Here is a 20,071-nt window from a genome sequence, read left to right as displayed (position 1 = left end):
CAACCCCTACTGAGGTTCACTACATGTTTATTTAATTTTTTTTTTTTTAATGTAAACAATAGGTTATATGAGTGCTGTACTTGAGAGCAAAGGGTTAACCAAAGTCAAATTCTTTGTTTGTTTATGCAAACCTGGCCAATAAGCGTTAGGGTTAGCTGATTCTGATTCTGATTGCTGAACCAGTTCTATTGCTATTCATTCCACAAAATAAAATGTTATTTGATGACCTAAACAGGAGGGTTGAGGCTTCAAAGCCTTTTTATTTTATTTTATATGTAATACAGTGCAGTACATTGGGTTATGGTTGATAGATTAGATAGTATATGCGAGATGGCTGCAACAGGTGGGTGACAGGTGGGTGTGGTTCCGTATCTGACAGCATTGATGCGTCTCCCATTTAGGTAAAGAGAATTAGGCCAACTTGTTGTGACGGAATAAAAATGTTCTGAATGAATGAGATCTACTGAATGTATCATACGTCACAAGCCTTCAGGCAATTTCCTAACATGATTGTTTGGTGTAAAACTTCTTCAGACTAAAAGGCACACATTGAACATTTCTGACGAAGAGACCAGCCAAGTCAAGCGTTTATCATTACAGTTTGTTTCTCCCCGGATAAACAAAGTGACCCGGCAGCGGAGATAAAGACATCGGATCATGGGCATGTCTTCAGGAAACTGTTAAGACCACGGAAAGTATGTAAAACACCACTTTGTCGTTACTCCGTAGTGTTTTCAGTGGGATCAGCGTGTGACTCAGAAACGTTAAGAAAGTGAAAAAGAGTGTTTAGACAGCTGGCGATGTGGTCTAGTGCTGCCCTCTAACCCTATGATGGATTTCATGAGCAAAAACAACGGGTCATAGGATGATGGACTAAAGCACTCCGAAAAGGACTACTTCATGACTGCTCATTACGCAGGAATAAACTGGACAACAACTGAGGCCTGAGGACCGCACGGTGATTGGACAATTGAACGGAAATGCAGTGCGGGTTGGACATTATCGACAAATGAGTGATGGTATGGGGAAATCCCCCAGCTTTCTTGCGGCATTTCTCGGAGGCACACCCCCTTTTGGTCAGCGTGCAATACAATGTAAAGGTGTGTTGTTCTTTTTCAAGTTGGTTTGCTAAAGAGGCTAATGTAGCCAACAATAACAATGACTAGCCAATGACATGACACGATCACAAAGACAAACGGGAACGCTATAAGTGCTATGAAACAGGAAATGACATCACAAGAGCAACTCGGAAGGCTGGTGTCCGAGGCATCTGGAACACACCAGTCTCATTTTCTTTGGTGTATATTGGTTCACCGGGGCCCTCTGTGTTATGGTCCGCAGGGCCCTCAGTGTACTGTGCTGTGTTCCAATATCCTTCCAATATACTTCCATTAATACACTTATACGTAGTACACTATCCGCACTCACTAAGTGCGCTGATTTTCAGATGTCAGTGTCATTCTAAATCGAATACTCCATGGTACACTAACCAGAAATTACAATCGCGACTGCCGCCGCGGCTCCTCCCCCGCAATATACATCCCGCTTTGAACGGTGAACTCTTTACGCATAGTAGCTATAAAAAGCTATAAAAGCTATAAAAACTACAAAATGACTCCATTAATGCAGGCTATGTGGAAAACGTGCCGACGTTGGCTCAGCCTAGCACCGACTCTTCCGCTACGTAGCTAAGATGGCTGCCGTTGAGTACGAAAAGTGTGCATCGATCCACACTCGGTTTGACCAATTTGAGTACACCATCCGGGTCCTTTCAGTACACTTCTTTTTGCCCCGATTTGAATTAGAATGCCCTACGTACTCAACAGTGGCGGATTTAGCAAATTGGGGGCCCAAGGCGAAGATATGTATGGGGCCCACCTCATCCGATCTTTAAAAGAGAACAGAGAAAAAAAATGTACTGACTGAATGGTGGATAGGCAGGTAAAGCTAATCTACGTGGAAGTAAAGGTTGGAGATGAGAAAAAAAATCGTCCCCTTTAAACCCTGCATACACTTCTTTACTCCAAAATGAAGATGGAAAGCAGAGAACACACAAAGTGTAGCACTACACAAACTAATAGTCACGATGGAACCCATCAGAGAATAAGGTTTCAGATAACACCCGTCTTTGCCAAAATGCCAGGAAAACCAGCACTGTTTATTATTTTTTTAAAGATCAAATCAGTATCAATATAACTGCAAGACAAGTAGTTATGGTAAACCCCCACAAACAGTCAGGACCTTTTATGACTCTGTGGTGGCATCAGCCATCTTTTTTGGTGTGGTGTGCTGGATAATATTGCCAAGAGGAATAATTGACTTTGTATGTGTGAGGTTGCAATTGGTATTTCACTTGAGATTGAACATTTAAAACAAACCTATATATATATTTAAAAAAAAAGAAAAAGAGAAGAGAGAAAGAGAGAGAGAAAAGATAGATTGTTCTCCACATCACACGCTTCTGACACAGAGTCCTACTTATTGACATCTTCTCACAGGTCTTCACAGGTCACCTAGCGCCTAGCTAGCTGCTGCTGCTGTAGCGGCATGTTCAACGCTTTGGACGTTGTTGTTCCTGTCTGTATCCCCAACAATAGCCGTAAAAAAGTGTGTCATCTTTGGCAGCGTTGCCAAATACTTATCAGCGTTTTTTCGCTTTTTACTTTTACTTGAGCCGCTTGGGTAACTTTATTTCCTAACCCTTTATTTTATTTGTTCGTGTTTAGACTCGTCTTGCTTCGTCTCTGTTTATGTACTTAAAAAAAGAAAGGCCAAAAGAGGGGCCATAGTAGGCCCCCCTACTATGGGGACCCCAAGCGGCCGCCTACCTATGCCTCTATGGTAAGACCGCCACTGGTACTCAAACTAAGTATAGTGAGCCCTCAGTGTAACGGTCCGCCGGGCCCTCAGTGTAACGGTCCGCCGGGCCCTCAGTGTAACGGTCCGCCGGGCCCTCAGTGTAACGGTCCGCCGGGCCCTCAGTGTATTGGTCCACGGGGCCCTGAGTGTATTGGTCCATGGGCCCTCAGTGTACTGGTCTGCCGGGCCCTCAGTGTATTGGTCCACGGGGCCCTGAGTGTAACGGTCCGCCGGGCCCTCAGTGTATTGGTCTGCCGGGCCCTCAGTGTATTGGTCCATGGGCCCTCAGTGTATTGGTCCATGGGCCCTCAGTGTACTGGTCTGCCGGGCCCTCAGTGTATTGGTCTGCCGGGCCCTCAGTGTATTGGTCCATGGGCCCTCAGTGTACTGGTCCGCCGGGCCCTCAGTGTACTGGTCCGCCAGGCCTGTATATATTGTATGTGTTTTTATTGGTCCTGGTTTGCCTTCAATGTATTGGGGCTCGCTGTGGCCATTGTGTCTGCTGGTCCATAGGCACAAAAAGAGCTCTACAACAACAAGGCTAAAATTATTTTTGGATATAGCCCAGTATACGTGTTATATGTTTATTTAGGTTTTATTAGCCCACTGTGGCACCAAATGTAGTGCAGTCGCCCTGGTACAAAGTTACAAAAGCACAAAGTTAGTGTGTGTGTGTGTGTGCATGTGTGTGTGTATAACACAGGGTGTTGTGATGCGTCTAGTGCAGAAGCTAGAGAGGGAGGTGCAGCCCTTCTGCCTGCCTGCCACCTCTCTCTCAGCTCTCTGCCCCTGGCTAGCCCGCGTGATGAAGCAGGAAGCGACGCCACTGAGTGTCTTCCTCTGCCAGTACACAGCCTCTCCAACACCAGGACCCCTGCCAGGCCTCCCCATGGCCACACACAGTCACTGGGGCCCCGGGCCCCAGGCTAACATGTCAGGGGATCTCAGAGCTGCGGTGGTCCTGTGAGACGATGACGTGTAGGGGGCCGCGTCACAGTGGACACGCCCTGGCATCGGTCAACCCCTGTCCCGCTGCCTTGTAGGTAAGTCCAGGAAGATGAAGGCTAGGGGAGCGCACCCTGAGAGAAAAGCAGGAGCAGGCAGGAGGGAGGTAGTGCTCTTCCTCCTCCTCCTCCAGCAGCCTCCTGCAGCTGTGAGGAGGCTCTAGTCGGCCTGGCTCTCCTCCTTAGTCCTCCTCACTGTAACAAGGTTCCCAGGGGTTCTCATCTCACAAGGCAGAGCGCCAGAATGAAGGACTGGGATGTACTAGACGTATACTGTATGTCATAGAAACGTATGCTTTAAAAATGATCACAGTTCTGTAATTATTATAATAATGCAAATAAACATTTTTTTATCGTTAAAGTTTTCTTCTTGTCTTTTATTTTAATATGTCTGTTACTTTCTGCAGCCTTCCTCTGCCTTGTCTGTGGCTCACAGTGTGCATCATCACATTAGATTATACAGTCACCAGAAGACCCACAGGCGGTGGCAGAAGTTATCATCGGCCACAAAAGATGGACTACCTTAAGCAAGTGTGTGCGTGTGCATGTGTGTGGTGATGATGCATGGCCTGCAGTCCAACGCCAGGAAAGGAAAGGAACTTTGTTTCCGTCAGCAGAGAACCTTCATGTGACCTAGACACGGACACAGGCCTAGGGTACCTATCGTACCTTATCTTTAATCGAGTCATTAGGACCTGATGAATATGAGCAACTCTGCTATCTGTTTGCCATCGTCGGAGAGGATCAGTCGAGCAGTTTGTTAGCGAGGCAATCAGGATTCCTTCATATTGGCTCTCTGCACACTCTCACATGCACTCTCGCGTGCACACTTTCATGCAGTATTCATCCAATCAGTGCAGGCTGCTTCCAGACAAGCTGTCCTGGTCGGGGGTCTTCACCTCCCCCCCCCCCCTCTCTCTCTCTCTCTCCCTTTTATCCCTCCTTCCTCGCTATTCAAAATACATACTCAATTAAAAGCCCCCCCACTATGAGCAACCAAGAGTTGATGGAAAATAAACACTGTTACTCTTGAACACATTTTGTTTTAGTAAAGAGCACACATTTATTACAAACGATTTTAGTAATGTTAGTTTTATTGCAATTTTTAAATGGTTGCAGTCCTTTTAAGATCCACAAATCACATTTCAGGATTAATTTTCAGAGTTGGTGAACAATAAATGAGAAGTGATATAAAGAGCAGTAGCAGCTGCCGTAGTAATGTAATGTGTTCTGAACTCTGGCCTGAGGCCTCTGATTCAAGACCTCTGGTGGTAATGTAATGTGTTCTGATCAAGGACCTGTGGTAGTAATGTTATGTTATGCAATGTGTTCTGACCTCAGGCATAGGGTCTCTGATTCAGGACCTGTGGTACTAGTAATGTAATGTGTTCTGATCTGGTGGCAGTCTCAATTTCCGTAGAGAAAAGGTGTCCCCAGAATCCCTATTGCTATGAAAGAAGGAGAGGGTTAGAAAAAAAACCCTCTATCTATTTAGATAGAGCCATAGATTCTTTTGTAATTCCCTTTATTAATTTTATTAATTTTATTAATTCCCTAATTAAGAATATTCAAAGAAATCGAAAATAAATGTTATTATATAACATTTATTTAAGTTATTTGATTTCTCTAGTAATCCTTCCTATATTACTATCACTTGCGTGGGGATAGAACCCCGGACGACCAGGTGCAAGTCCGACACTTTAACTCGAGACTATCTCCCTGCTTTTAAATCCATGGTCAATATTAAATTAAAATATGTTACGCTTAATACTACTTATGCATTCAACAGATCACCGATTTTTGTGCCAGGCAGCCTCCCTGTTTCTATTAATGGTTACGGTGTTCCCTTTTTGAGTTATTATATGCGTGTACTCCTCATAGACCTCCACAAGCAGCTTCTGTTCGCCGCTGGAAAAGATCCCGCTCGGTCCTTTTCGGACATTTCATCCATGATTCGACATTCACGGTTCTGGGCTGGTTACATATCTCGTGAACGCGCGTAATCCACGATAACGTGAGCCTGGTTTGAACTAACCTGAGCCAGGCGCGGCTGAACTGCGTTGATGGAACGGCTTTAGCCTCAAGTGGAAGTTGGCGCTAGTTCTAACCAGGCTTAATCAACTAATCGCCGCTTTCATTAGCGACTTTGATGGAATACCCCCCTGGAGGGAGAATCTGACTGCTGATTGATTGATCCTGGATCAGAAGAGTGTACAGACTACAAGGAAATAGACACCAGTACTACACAGCCACTTTATTAGCCATCAGACTAGTCGTTAGACTTATACTGCTGTATCATGTTTCCAACTTTGCCACTTTGATAATTTTTCCAGCAGTTCCGTGTTTTTTCAGCACTTTGTTGAGCTGTTCTCTGTACTCTGTAGCTCTGAGATGTAATTATGAATCACTTTAAGACTATTAAATAAATCATGGATTCTACACAATTTTACCCTCTCTGTCCAGTTCATTTATTTAGAAATGTGCTTGTGCAGAATGTATTATTTCCTAGATATTGCAATTTGGATTATATGCCTTGATAATTCTCAGCCTCACTGGTTTTAAATGGCTTCGTACAGACTTTATTTATGTATGTACAGCCTCAGGTCCCATGTTCCTTATAATGGTCAACAAAAGTTTAGAGATGATTCTGCTAATCTGTCAACAACACATTTTTTTCTACTTCTGTCACTCAGTTTTGTCATCACATTTTTTTTTCCAGTGTGATTGTTTAATGTCTTGTCCTGGTAGAGGACATTCATCTATATTGTCAATGAGCAAGGCAGCAGTGAAGCCCTGTCAATATTTCCCCTCACATTCTGCAGCCCATAATAATCCCTTACGTTCTTCAACATAAACTCCTCATTACAATGTTCCAGGTCCCAGGCTCCATAATAATTATAGACAGGCAGACGGGAACGTACTGAATGAATGAGTTTGTTTGAGGAACATATTGTCATCTTCATAGCTGCATTCATTGCTCAAGAAAATGTTATAGTTTGTATACATTCTGGATTTCCACCAATTTTACAGAACCTCTGTGTAGTTTGTCTATTTGTGTAGCTGATCTGTCTGGGTGAAGCTGGTCCGTCAATGGGTGTAGCTGGTTTGTTTGGGTGTCTGCCAGTCTGCAGGTGGGCTGGTGTGGCGATGTGAATTAATGCAGATGTCTTCAAATGGGTGAGTTCATGTGAAGAACTGTGCTACACATTCGAATCAACAAGAGTGAATGTGAGTGAGCTGGAAAAGTTCACGATGATTCAACATTTGTAACTAAATTGTGATGTTACTTTGTCATGGTTTTCTGCGTAGTCCTGTATTTGTGATTTATAAATCTCCATAAGCAACTGGATTTAGATCATGTCACTTGGATTTCGATGTTTCCAACTGTCCAAGAAACTCGGGTAGTTAATCAATTTCTCAGTCGACCAGTCCAAGATAGTATTGATTTCTACTCGATTTCTACTAGATTTGTTTATTCATGAAACATAATAATAAAGTGCTAGTGAACCCCAAATCAACATTTTTTAGTTTTAAAGGTGTTTTATATGATCTTAGTAAAAGTAATTAAAGGTACACTTTGCATTTAGCTTTGTGTCATTAGAAACCCAGTCATATTTTTGAATTGTCCTGCATCATTCCCTAATTTTCCCCTGAGACGTGAGATATCTGTAACTACCTCTAACACGTCCTGCTTTAAATGACGTAAAAATTACGACTTTTGCGTCATTTAAAGCAGGAAGTGTATGAGGGGGGAGCTCTAAAAAACTACAAGCACTAATTCCAGTGGGTGGGACTTAGGGGTGTATGGTATAAACGTTATAGAGAGTACACTGGTGTGAATTTGCGCTACAGGATGGATTTTGACGTTACCGTGTGACCGGTGTGACCAGTAGATCACACAAGCACTAAAGAAGCAATCATGTAGTACCAGAGACGCAGTCGTTTATTTATAATACCATCCAGAGGCACACACAGCCTTAGGCCGTGTTCTATAATACATTCTATAACACTCCGGGAGCTCCGGCGGGAGACCTGTATCTAAATAATATAATATAATATATAGACATCTATAATATAATATATAATATCATGGTCAAAAGCTGTGTGCGCCTGGATGATATTATAAATAAACGACTGCATCGGGTTCTCCGACGTCTCTGGTCCTTCCACATCAATCTGAAGTTGCGGTTCAATCTGGACTTCAGAGAGTCAAAGCCAAAGTTGCTTTACCCAATTCCTTCTCCACCATGGCCGAGAATCAATACACGGCAGTGGCGATTTCTCTAAGACTGCAAGAGAAGCTCAGCTTCCCCTAAAATTTCCAAAATGAAATGGTCAAATATATACTGTTGTACTATATACTGTATAGGCCTACTAAAAATGCGTTAGAGCACGTCCATCTCCAAGACAAGTTTGTTCAGAATCAGCTGCTTAACGCAGGTCGACTGACTCGATTTTCTCGATTTCCTTCTCATACATTCCCGTAGGTCACAGTGCATTTGCCTGTTGAAGCTCAGTGTCCATCCACTTCAATGGGGCTGCATAGAACAGCTTTTTTTAGTGCGTCAAAAGTCGACGGTCATTGGATAATGCTGCGATTATGTCCCTCCCACGGAGGCTCAGCGTCTCTGGGGGTGAATGGAGGAGTAGGCTGGCCTGGGCTGGGCTGGGCTTCTGCGTGATGATCGGAGGGTCTGCAAAATACTGAGTTGCCGTTTGATTGACAGCGACTTTGAACTATAAAAAGTCGCCGGAGCTCTCTTCACTCCCATCGCGGATTTTGCAAGCGAGTCGAAAGACAGACTGCAACCTATTTCTTGATATTTGCTTGGCGAAATTGCTAGACAATTTTCATTGTACATTTCATAGACTTATTCACACAATTCCTTGCTTCAGTTTAACATAATTCCCACATTTCCTTGTTCAAGTTTAATATTGTTTTGGTAGTTGGCCATCACTTTGATTCAGGGAGCCTGAGGTCTGAACTTCAAGTCCTGTATTCAGATCAGGACTTGCAGGGTGACAGGGGAAAGCGTTGTGATTTATTGGTGTTCCTTAAAGACATGGAGTTGGACAGTGCAATGCCTCAGCTTTACAAACTGTTCTCATTAGTGGCAACAATTGGAGCTACATCTGCAGGTGTATAAAGGAGCTTCACCTGTTTAAAGCGGCTCAAGTCCTACACCCGTAACACAATGGGCCAAGGCCGTTTAAGCAGCCTAGCTCTGCTGGCCATTGAGAGGACACTGGAAAAGACAGCTAGTTGGTATGAAGCATATCCTTGAAAAGGAACAGAGAGGATAATTTACATATACATAAATTGACAATTTATATGATGTAGGCCGAAAATTAGCTTCCCCTCTTTGAAAGACCAGCAGCTGCCACTGATACACAGCTCTTATTTTGCACACCCGCACCTGCCCGTACCCGTGAATTACATTCCTCACCCGACCAGACCCGTTATAAATTGATAGACACCGGACCTGCAACCAAAGGAAAATTAGACACATTTGATGGAACGCCGGGGAATTACACTACCTGGTTTTGGCGTTGTGCTTTAGATTGCTGTGCAAAAAAACCACGTCCACTGTGGACGGTTTTAGTTGACTCCTCCGCTCCTGAATAAAATATCCAGCACCGAAGTCTCGCTCACCATCACAAAACCTGCGACTGACCCACGCTGTTCAGGTGTCCGACCTGCACCGGTGACCGTGTTCGACACAGTACATTATTTTTCACCCGTTTCATCCAAATTGTGCGGGTCACCGCAGGACTCCAGTGACGTACGAGAACCTGACGCAGTCTTTAATTCATAATATCATCCGAAGGCGCACACAGCTTTTGGCCTTGATATTATATATTATATTATATAGATACCTATATATTATATTATATTATATTATATATTATTATATTATTTCGATATGGAGCTCCGGGAGACAGCAAACGGCAACAATCACTTCTCCTCCTGCTGCATTCACTCTGGACTGCAGTGAGTGAACGCGGATTGGCTTTTATGTTACGCCCCTCAGGGAGTGAACGCTGATTGACATTGTGGGAGTTGTCGTCTTCAATCCAGAAGCGCCAAAAAGTCACTGTCTGCCTTATCTTGGTCAAGAAGGCACCAAATTCGAAATTGATGTTACTATTCAACTACATATATGACCCACTTTCAATACAGATTCGTCTCCACCGGTGAAATGCTCCTTTAATGCCATTTTGTGACTAACTAAAATCGGTAAGTGAAACCCAATGTTTTTGCCAGTCTTGACTTATCAGTTTGTGAACGGCATTGTGATGTTGTTGGTTGTGAGTGATGGTTAAACTTCTTGGTTTAACACCAAGGTTTATGGCACATTTAATATAATATATTAATATACAACATTGCTCATTCTAACCCCCACACACAATGATAGTAGTAACTTAAAAAGTATGATGTTGCCTTGGGTCATAACCATGGGGATAACACATCCTGGAAGTCATGGCCAAAACGCATTTTTTACATATCATGAATTCTGTATTCAAATTCAAGCCGAAACAGGGAGCTCAGCTAAACTTTGATAAAACATTCTCTCCAGTATTAGACCTATGAATGTGAAGTCGTCATGGCAACCAAGGACTACATGCAACTGAAGACCCTGAAAGTAATTAAAATGAAGTAGTCTAAATTCAATGAAGATTTCCTTGGATTAAATCCTTGCCTTGAAAACACAAGCTTCAATGTTTTAATAAAGACTAACATCCAAAAGCATTAATTCATTCTAGTATGGTCAATAGAACTGAATTAATTGCCAAAACATCTCTGATTGACAAAATGCTAAATTTATATTCCGATATTGGATTCAAGCCAATGAAAGAGTTGCAGTAGAAGGCTATCAGTCTTGATTAAACCCTCAACCACTCCATCTCAGTAAACACCATTAGAAGCTAGCCAGCGCTAGGCTAATCATCTTAAAAGCTACGCTGATCATCTCAATGGGGCATCCCATTGATTTCTTTAAGGAGGATGTTATCTGACAGCGATTGTCTCCATAAACAAAGAGCCTCTTAGAGGTTGAAAGGCTAACTCAAGAATGTCAATGTCACGATCAGCTCTTAATTCATTTTAACTGTTCGATGAATACAAGCTACAAGGATATACACACACACACACACACATACACACCAAGGCTTAAAACTAAGGCTGGACAAGTTAATGTGTTATCACATTAACTAATTAATTAATTAATTAATTATCACAGACGATTATTTTATCTTGCATTAACACAGTTTTTATTATTTATTTTATTATTGTAAAAGTCTGTTGCTCACTGGCTTTTATTTTGTAAAAGTCCATCTTGAGCGAGCCTAGTGTGTTTCTTACTGCTGCGCAAGACAGCTGTGGCGCACAGGAAACAGTCAGAAAATAATTGGAGGATAAACAAACATGGAGAAGGGTACGAACTTGATGTTAAAAGTGTTACAAATGTTATGGCACTTTCGTTCATATGGAAGTACACTAACAATAAAGTATATACTACTTTTGAATTCATTATTGGATTTTGCGTATATCAATGCGATTAATCATGATTAATCACAGGAACTCATGCGATTAACACGATTAAAACTTTTGTCCAGCCCTACTTAAAACACAAGTAACTAGCTCACTAAACACACCGAGGGATGAAACAGGATCATGATAGAGGAGAGAGAGACAAAGAGAAACAGAGGGTGAAATCATTGAGGTTTGAACACAGAGTTCCTATTATATTGTGTGCTGGAGCATGTTAGCTTGTCAGTTTACAACGACAGTGAATCTCTGGTAATTATGACACACTTGGTTGAGGCTTGCTAAGCCCTCTTTGGCTTCCCTACCGACACATGTACTTTATGTTAAACCAGATTTGTGAGTCTCTCTTTCTCTTTCCTACTTTCTTTTTACTTTTCTTCTCTCTTGCTCTAGCTCACTCACTCTCTCTGTCTCTCACCTCCCACTGTGAATTAAAGGTCATGTAGCACTAGCTGTTGAGGCTAACCGTAGCGTAGCTGCTAGTGAGCTGCTATGGTTTCATCCCAAGCCACAGGCTAAAGGTATTTTAAAACCAAAGCTTGTAAGACTGGGGACGGCTTGTAGCCATCGTTCCTACCATCAATCAAGACTTCAAGCTGCTCTCTGTCTTTACACTGCTGCCGTCACTTCTGTTCAACCTAATGTATGATAATTAGGTTATCCCCCCCCCGACTGAGTCAAGATTGGTTGGTTAAAAGGTTGAGTCCAGTCCCGCCCCTCGTCATACTCGTCATGGGTACACACTAAAGTCGACGATTCTTCAAATTTATAAAATGTGAGAGAACACACACCTGATAATAGATTAAGATACATTTAAATGTTTTGGTCATTTAGTGTGTGGAAGGAAACTATTTTTCCAGCACACCACACACTAACCGATTTAATTTCACAATAGCCCAGTACCAATTTTCAAAACCGGAAATCTCGCAAATTATTTTAGACAAACACAGTAGATGACAATCAGGAGGAACTAGATATTCAAGCTTTTGCAATCGAAAAAATAATTTAACTCTGCAAGCTGTTCCTCCCTTTTGAAAGACCACCCCAAGTTTGCTTTTGATGGCTTCTGTTATGATAACTTCATGAATTGGTATATAAACGTTAAGTCAGTCACGTTAGGTCGGTATAACATGAAGTCAGCGTGGCTCCCAATTGTCTATCGTCTTTTTCACATGACAAACAATTGCATGCGTCCTCTGCTGTCGTCGGGGTCCCCCCCAGTACGACGGAGCTTGCATCGATGTTTTGGTTCTGGAGGAGGTTGAGGTGGGAGGGAGTTGGAGATGGTGGGGTAGAGGCGGATGGGGTGAGGAGGGGGTTGAAGGTGGAAGAGATGAGAGGATGATTTGGGGAGGAGATGTGGTTGAGGCAGAGATGGAGGGTGAGGAGGAGGTGGGGTCCAGGACAGCTCAGGTGTCAGGGCTCCACCACTGGGACAGAGGAGGGTGGAGGTTTGGGGAGAGCGATGAATTATTTAAAACCACAGAGACAGCGATGACTTTGCTGTGACAGCAGAAAGAATTCTAGTTTAATACGATCTTCTTTCTTTATTTCCCTGAGTTAAATGTAAGTTGTTCTTTAAAATGGTAACACAGGAGTCTCCAGAATACATGAGCTCAACTCAATTCCTGCAGGCGGTCTACACTCCAGCCCTGCACTTTGTTCTGCACATTTATTTATGGCGTTTTCCCAAAGACCTTTATAAACGAAACAAGTTAACAGCTGGTATTCCACTGGCTGCATGTTTAATGTTAAACCAGCATCCATCAAACCATCGCTTCTCTGCTTCTCTCAACAATAAACTTTATCAAAAAGACATTAGGAAAAAACATAGATGGAAATAACAGCATTATTTTTTTCACGGTTTCAAATCAGTTTTACACCTGGAGAGGAAACTCATCTCTATCCCACTTTAGTCCTGGTGTTCACACTGGGCTTAAATGGACCTTTCTAGTTTCCCATGAGGCATTGCTTCCCCCGATATTGCTACCCTGGTCTTAACCTGAAAAGTAAGCTAACAATAATCATCTCTAACATAATACCTCAACCTAACCACCTCTAACCTGATGCATAAACTTGACCACCTCTAACCTAATACACAAACCTCACCATCACTGAACTAATACATAAACTTAACCAGCTCTATCTTAATGCCTTATCTCGATCATCTCTAACCTGATACCTAAACGTAACTATGCTTAATTCAATAGATTTGACCCCATGTGCTTATGCTCTACGTTCTCTCCCCCACTTTCCTCACTGTTCTTCTGGATGCTTTGTTATTTATTGTTGTTTTTGTGGGGCTATAATATTGGTTTCCATGGAGATTCACCATATGATGCAGAATCTGGCCATCTGGCACATACTGCCAGGGAGAGGAGAGGAGAGGAGGGAAGGAGGGAAGAGGGGAGGGGGAGAGGGTGCCGGGAGGAGGAGGAGAGTTAGAGATGAGACGGATGAAAGAGGGTGAGGGAGGAGGGTTGAGAAAGAGGGAGGTGATTTGGACAGGGAGAGGATAAAGGAGGGAGGAGGAGCGAGTGAGATTAGGGGGAGGCGGAGGAGAGAGGGAAATGAGAGAAATGAGGGGGAGGAGAGAGGAAGAGAGAAAGATGGATGGAGGAGGAGAGGGAAGTATTGTCTCACTCCAGACTGTCCATTTTCAAACAATAAGCGTTTCAATGACTGCTAAACATCTATCTTTTTTACTTCTAGATTAACATGTTTAATGCAGTAGGAAACAAATTGTGTTTTTTAGGTGTTTTGAATCAGCTTATAATATTGGTGGGTGGGCTTTAAAGGGGTGATAGTATACCACCAGGTGTGAGTGTGATTATCCATTACAATCCATATGAAAATCAGCCTTTACCTTTGTCACCTTAAACACAGTAAATTGCTGTGTGTAATGGCTATTCACACCCACACCTGGTGGCATAATATCACCCCTTTTAACTTGCAAATTCAGAAATTTTGGTTTACCATTTTAAAAGTATTATGAAGGTAAATAAAAGGTAGATAAAGAATACATTGGAACAAAGAATAAATGAATATATCTGATACCACAAACAAGCGTTCTCTTTTACCGGCAAGGGAGACAAGTAAAACGGGAAATAAACGTTGGGTAGAAAGGTTTTCTCTGGCCTGAAACCAAAACAGTAGGCCAAGAGTCTGAAGAGAGTGTGTCTGTGTGTGTGTGTGTCTGTGTGTGTGTGTGTCTGTGTATGTCTGTCTGTCTGTCACACTAGTGTGAACCATAACATGATCTTTACATAAGTTTCCAGTGGTGCTCACCAGCTCTTTTTCCAACAGAGCCATTAGTCAGCAGCTGACATCATTCAGTTCTTCTTTCTCAGAGTGGCTCCCGCCCTGATGTGTGTTTATTACTGCTGGAAACTGTGGTAAGACTTCAGACTCAACGCGTTGGATCAGGAAGAACAAGGACAGTTTCACTATAAAGGCTTTAATTCCCTGTGGGAGGGACTCTTCTGGAAGCTTCACAAGTGAAACGGAACAAGGACGGGACTCTCTAGTGAGTCTTATCAAGCTAAAATCAAGTTAAAATAACCCAAAGTCAAGTGTGAAAGGACGCATCATGAGGTTAATATACTGTACCTCTACTACTAAGAAAATGTATGGTTCCAAAACAGGCTGGGGCTCTCTCCCGAGAGCAACACAAATTAGATTATACCAAAAATGCATCTAGACTCTTAGGCTATAATTCTGTCCAGATGACATTGCTGAGCCAGATGACATTACTGAGGAGGACTTTTGGAGAACAAGGGTAGACGGAAAGAGAGTGTTGTGCTTGGACCAGCTCATAACATCAGGTTGTGATCTATCAGTAAACATGGTATACCTAAACATTTTTGTCTTCTTCTTCACGTGACATTGATTATCATAAACATAACCTCTAAATAGGGGCCAGGAAATAGTATAGTGGCTAGAATGCTTGTCTCCCAGCCGAAAGGTACCCGTTTTGTGCCCAAATGTCCACAATCTATCTGTAGACGTGCTTGAACAAGATGTCCCTCACCCCTATCTGCTCCTTAATCACACATAGCTGAATCAAGGATCCCCTTCTGGACATAAATGATGTTCCTCTCATTAACGATAATTCAGCTACTCCCCCCTCTCTCCCTCTTCCTCCCACTCCTCTGACTCATGCCCCCCCTCTACTCTCCTCCCGCCTACTCCTCCTCCTCCTCTTTATCCAACTCCACCCTCCTCCTCCTCTTTATCCATCTCCCTACTCCTCCTCCTCCTCCTCCTCCTCCTCCTCCTCCAATAACCGCTCTGTGACTGCTTGGTAAATGTGATCAGTGGTTAGTTGTCCATTTACTGAGGTGAAGATGACAGTGTGAGTGAGTTTCATCATCACCACCATCTGCTCTGCACCTCATCACCAGGCCTGGGAGAGAGAGATTCCTGGTTGTCAGTTCAAGGTCAACACCGGGCCCAGAGCTCAGTTGGTTGCATGAGCAGCTATTTTAGAAAGAGAGAGATAAAGTGAGAGAGAGAGAGAGGGATCCAGCTAAGAAGAGGCGCTCTCGCTCATTAGCGCGGGAGGGGGGTAATAGCGTAGCACAGCAGGGGTAGCAGCAACAGTTGCTCTGTGGTCTGGGATAGCAGGCGTCTGTAAGTGATGGGGATGCCTCTTAAGGTTAATTAATGAGCAGAGGAGGTGGGAGACAGGTCCCTCGCCAGGGAGGGTCGCCATCTATACGTTGATGGAGAGGGAGCTGGGACCAAGGTGGGCTGTAGCTACGCTAGCTCACCTGTTGTGTGTCGCTACTAACAGTACGCAATATTTTTTTTCGTAGGATAAGTCTGGGATTCTCGCCTCAGATTGGTTATGGTTAGGGTTAGGGTTAGGGTTTGGGTAAGGGTTAACCATAACCCTAATCCTAACCCTAAACCTAACCCTGACCCTAACCAAAAACTCCCGCAAACAGCTAGGACTAATCGAAACACAATCTAAAGGAGAGCCCTTTTAACCAATCAAAGGCGAGAATCCCAGACTATGAAAACTATGAAACAGGACTGGGTCGTGAATAGGTTTGCATGCTAAAGCTAGGCTACTCCCCTCCTGCTGAATAACCAATGACAGTTGCATGCTTAAGTTGGGTTATTCCTGAAAAACAATGTGAAATCCGCATGCTTAAGCTAGTCTATCCCTCACCCGAACAACGACACAAAGCCTCCGTTGTCAAGAGCGTAATTCTTCCTGAGCAAATAGCTCATTAAATAATTATAGGATGTTGGTGATTATCCAGCATCAAAGGAGGTCCATCAGCCAGCCTTCCGTCTTCATGTGGATCATTTCTTTCAGTTTCTCCATTCTCATTCCTCTCAAACATCAAAGACTTCCGCAGTGGATTTCAGTTGTGAATATGAAGTACAAGTCTAGAGTATAAACACTCACGGCAGTATTCAGTTGACATCCTACTACTACATATGTAGCAGCTGATTGACGATGCGTTAATAAGTATACAATATTCAACTAAACATATCCAATGTATGTATTTAGTTATGTAATATTCTACATATCTTTTCTTATGCAGCTGCAATGTATTTGTACCCATTTAGTGTGTTGTAATGTAGACATTGTACGATAACCTCATTACTGGCTTAAAACATTTTTGTTGCCATGGAGTTGCCACTCCTATTGTTAGGTTAAGTGTTTACTATGCCTCCCAAAACAGCCAGTTTCAAATCTCTCTCTCCACCAGCATTAGCATTACATGTCTGAGGAGAGGGGCACGCTCCTACTCTGAAGGATCTGACACGCTTTAACTCTGAAGATCTGACACTTTTATTCTGAAGGCTCAGATGTGAAGTGGAGGGGAGCGACAAGAGGGCCGCCCAACCCAGCTACTAAGGACGCTTCTCACTGAGCGCGCTCAGACACACCGGGAGTGGGATGGCATCTCGTTTCTGAGCCCTCCCATATGGCGAGCGTTACATCATGCATCTGATGGCTTCTGTAATGGGATGTTCTTCTCCACTGAACCCAGTAAAGCAGCAGCTGTGTCCAGTAGCATGTTGTCTGCTGTAGCCGCCTCCTGCTGACATATTTTACATGTCAGTGTGTTTGTGTCACACGTGGCTGACAGTAATTGCTGACTATTTCGGAATGATGTTTGTAGCTGCTGTGATGGTTAACTGCTTCACCAGGCGTATAATTCATGGTAACACAACATTTCCAATTTAAGAGTTTGTCACTTCTCACTTGTAATTAAAGTAAGAATTTATTCATCTCTCCTCTCCAACTCTCACTACGGAGCCGCACAACACATTGGCATCATAAGAAAAGAAGCAGAGAGTAATTAAAGGCCACCAAGCTAGGAACCACGTCCCCAACACGAGGGCCTCTCGCTGCCCACAGAGCCCAAGAAACAGGACACTGTGTGGATATCATCTGCATAAAACACTGTGGCTTTCATATACACCTAAGCTACTGAGGAACCTATATTTTTACCAGCATCTCTTTACCTACATCTTAATAACGTAAATCTTACTTGCTCTCACCTGCTCTACAGAGTATACAATCCCTTTTTATTATCTTCTGATTGGATGATACGTAATAATCCCTCTCAGTACCGACCATCCCCTGCCATTCTGATTGGAGGAGGAGGAGGCGTTGAGGTAGATATCAACCTGTGTGCTGGACCTGGTCTAAATCTGGTCCAGATCTTCTTTGGGCCAGCATGGCTGGGGTGCGCTGGGTAAAAGTTGTGGCTAGAGACCTTTTAAGGCTGTCCGTTTCCTCTCTCTAATCCCCATTAGGCCCTCCTCCTCTGCTCTGATTCAATAAACCCGGAGGGGATTTATAGTAATGATATTCATAACTCCTATGGGACCAATAAACACCTTTTCTCCACTCAGAAGACCTTCAGGGCATCAGTTTATTTTGCCGTCGTATAATGAGGACATGGAGTATAAATATTAACAAGAGTGTTAAGCCAGCAAACGGCCATGACATCTTATAGCTCCTACAAGCTTTTTCTTGCCTGACACATTATCTTTTATATTAAGGTTTTTAAAAAACAAAATCATTTATATGGCTATAACAAAGCAATACAACATAACCAACATCCTTTATCATATCTGTAAGAAGCTAGAAGCTATTTTGTACGTCTCTATACAGCAGCAGTTTGTAATCCTTGTCAAAGGGTACAAACTAAATGTATATATTATGTTAAATTATATAGTTTTGGTGATATTTCCTCTGTACATGAATGTAAGTGTATGTCAGTAAAAGCAGTTATGAATATTAACATGTTGGTTAGAAAGCTGTGACTCATGAAACAAGGCTGGGCATGAATACAAGATGAGCGTCCATGTGAACATGAATATAAGAGAGGTCTTCATAAAGTACTTATGATTACTACAATTTCTCATCAGTTATGAAAAGATGGAAAGTGAGAGACAGGGGAAATGGAGAGAGAAAAAATGATAGAGAGAGATTGTTAGAGGGAGAGAGAGGTTGTGAGAGGGAGAGAGAGGTTGTGAGAGCTAGAGAGAGGTTGTGAGAGGAAGAGCACCATAGACGTGTACTGCACTCTGAGCTTTCCATCACATGAATTAAAGCTGTGGTAAAAGTTAGTGGCATTCCTCTCCAGACCGACTGCTTGAAGGACAAACCTTTCAAACCAAACTCTCTTACAAAGGGAATGTTGAACGACAGCTGTATAATGAATGCTTTCTACTTCAACATTTCCCTTCACACATTGGTTGATCTAATAACAACCTGATATACTAATATATTAATATACTAATAACAAACAACTCCTCAATCAAGCAAACTAACAAATCATACGTCTTTGTCTGGTTCCATCTGTAAAAACTCCAGTAAAGGTTCAGTGCCAAACATAACTCCCCAGACTTCAAGAGAAACATGTGTAACCACTGTAAACAAAACCCCACAATGTCCAATCAGAGTCCTAGGTGGCGGGTCAGCTGACCTGCAGCGTGTAGGCGACAGCTGTTGGACACGAGCAGCAGCTCGGCCATCCACAGGAAGAGCACCAAGAGCAGGGTGTAACGCATGGACCTGCTGGAGCACAGGACCAGCTCTGCATGGTCAGCAAGCCAATCACCACACATAGAACCAGCCCCGTGATCATGTTCACCATGAAGCCAGCGTCAAACAGCTGCTCCTCCACCAGCTTCTGTTGAGGAATCACTTGAGAGCCGAGGCCAAACCTCAAGACCTCCTTTCTATCCTCCACTTTAGAATAACCCGCAAAGCCCAGGTAGCTGAACCTGGCTCCAATGTCTTTGTAGTTTGTAGCAATAGAGACAATCTTCTCTGTGTTGTTTATGGTTAAAGAAAGCTTTACTCCGTTTCGGTTGTCGTCTATAAATCGACAGCCCGAGGTTTGGACGTAAGGTTCGTGCATCACATAGGCTACCCTGGTGACGGCTCCGGTCATTTGAAATGTTGCGTTGACAAACTGGGGCCACCTCTTTTTAAACTCTGCCGCCTGCTCTGCCTCCTGTATTCTGGTTTTCAGGAAATGGAAAGATAATTTCCATAATAGAAAGACGAGGGGCTTCTGGGAAAAAAGGAAATGCGTAAACAACTATTGTCTTTCCAGGCATCAACATCACACACTATGCTTCATTATAGCACACACTCCAGCTCTGTGTTCACATCCAG

The sequence above is a fragment of the Micromesistius poutassou genome (genome assembly GCF_964030765.1).
Source record: "Micromesistius poutassou genome assembly, chromosome: 11".
Taxonomy (NCBI): domain Eukaryota; kingdom Metazoa; phylum Chordata; class Actinopteri; order Gadiformes; family Gadidae; genus Micromesistius; species Micromesistius poutassou.
Note: the sequence above shows the minus strand (reverse complement) of the source record.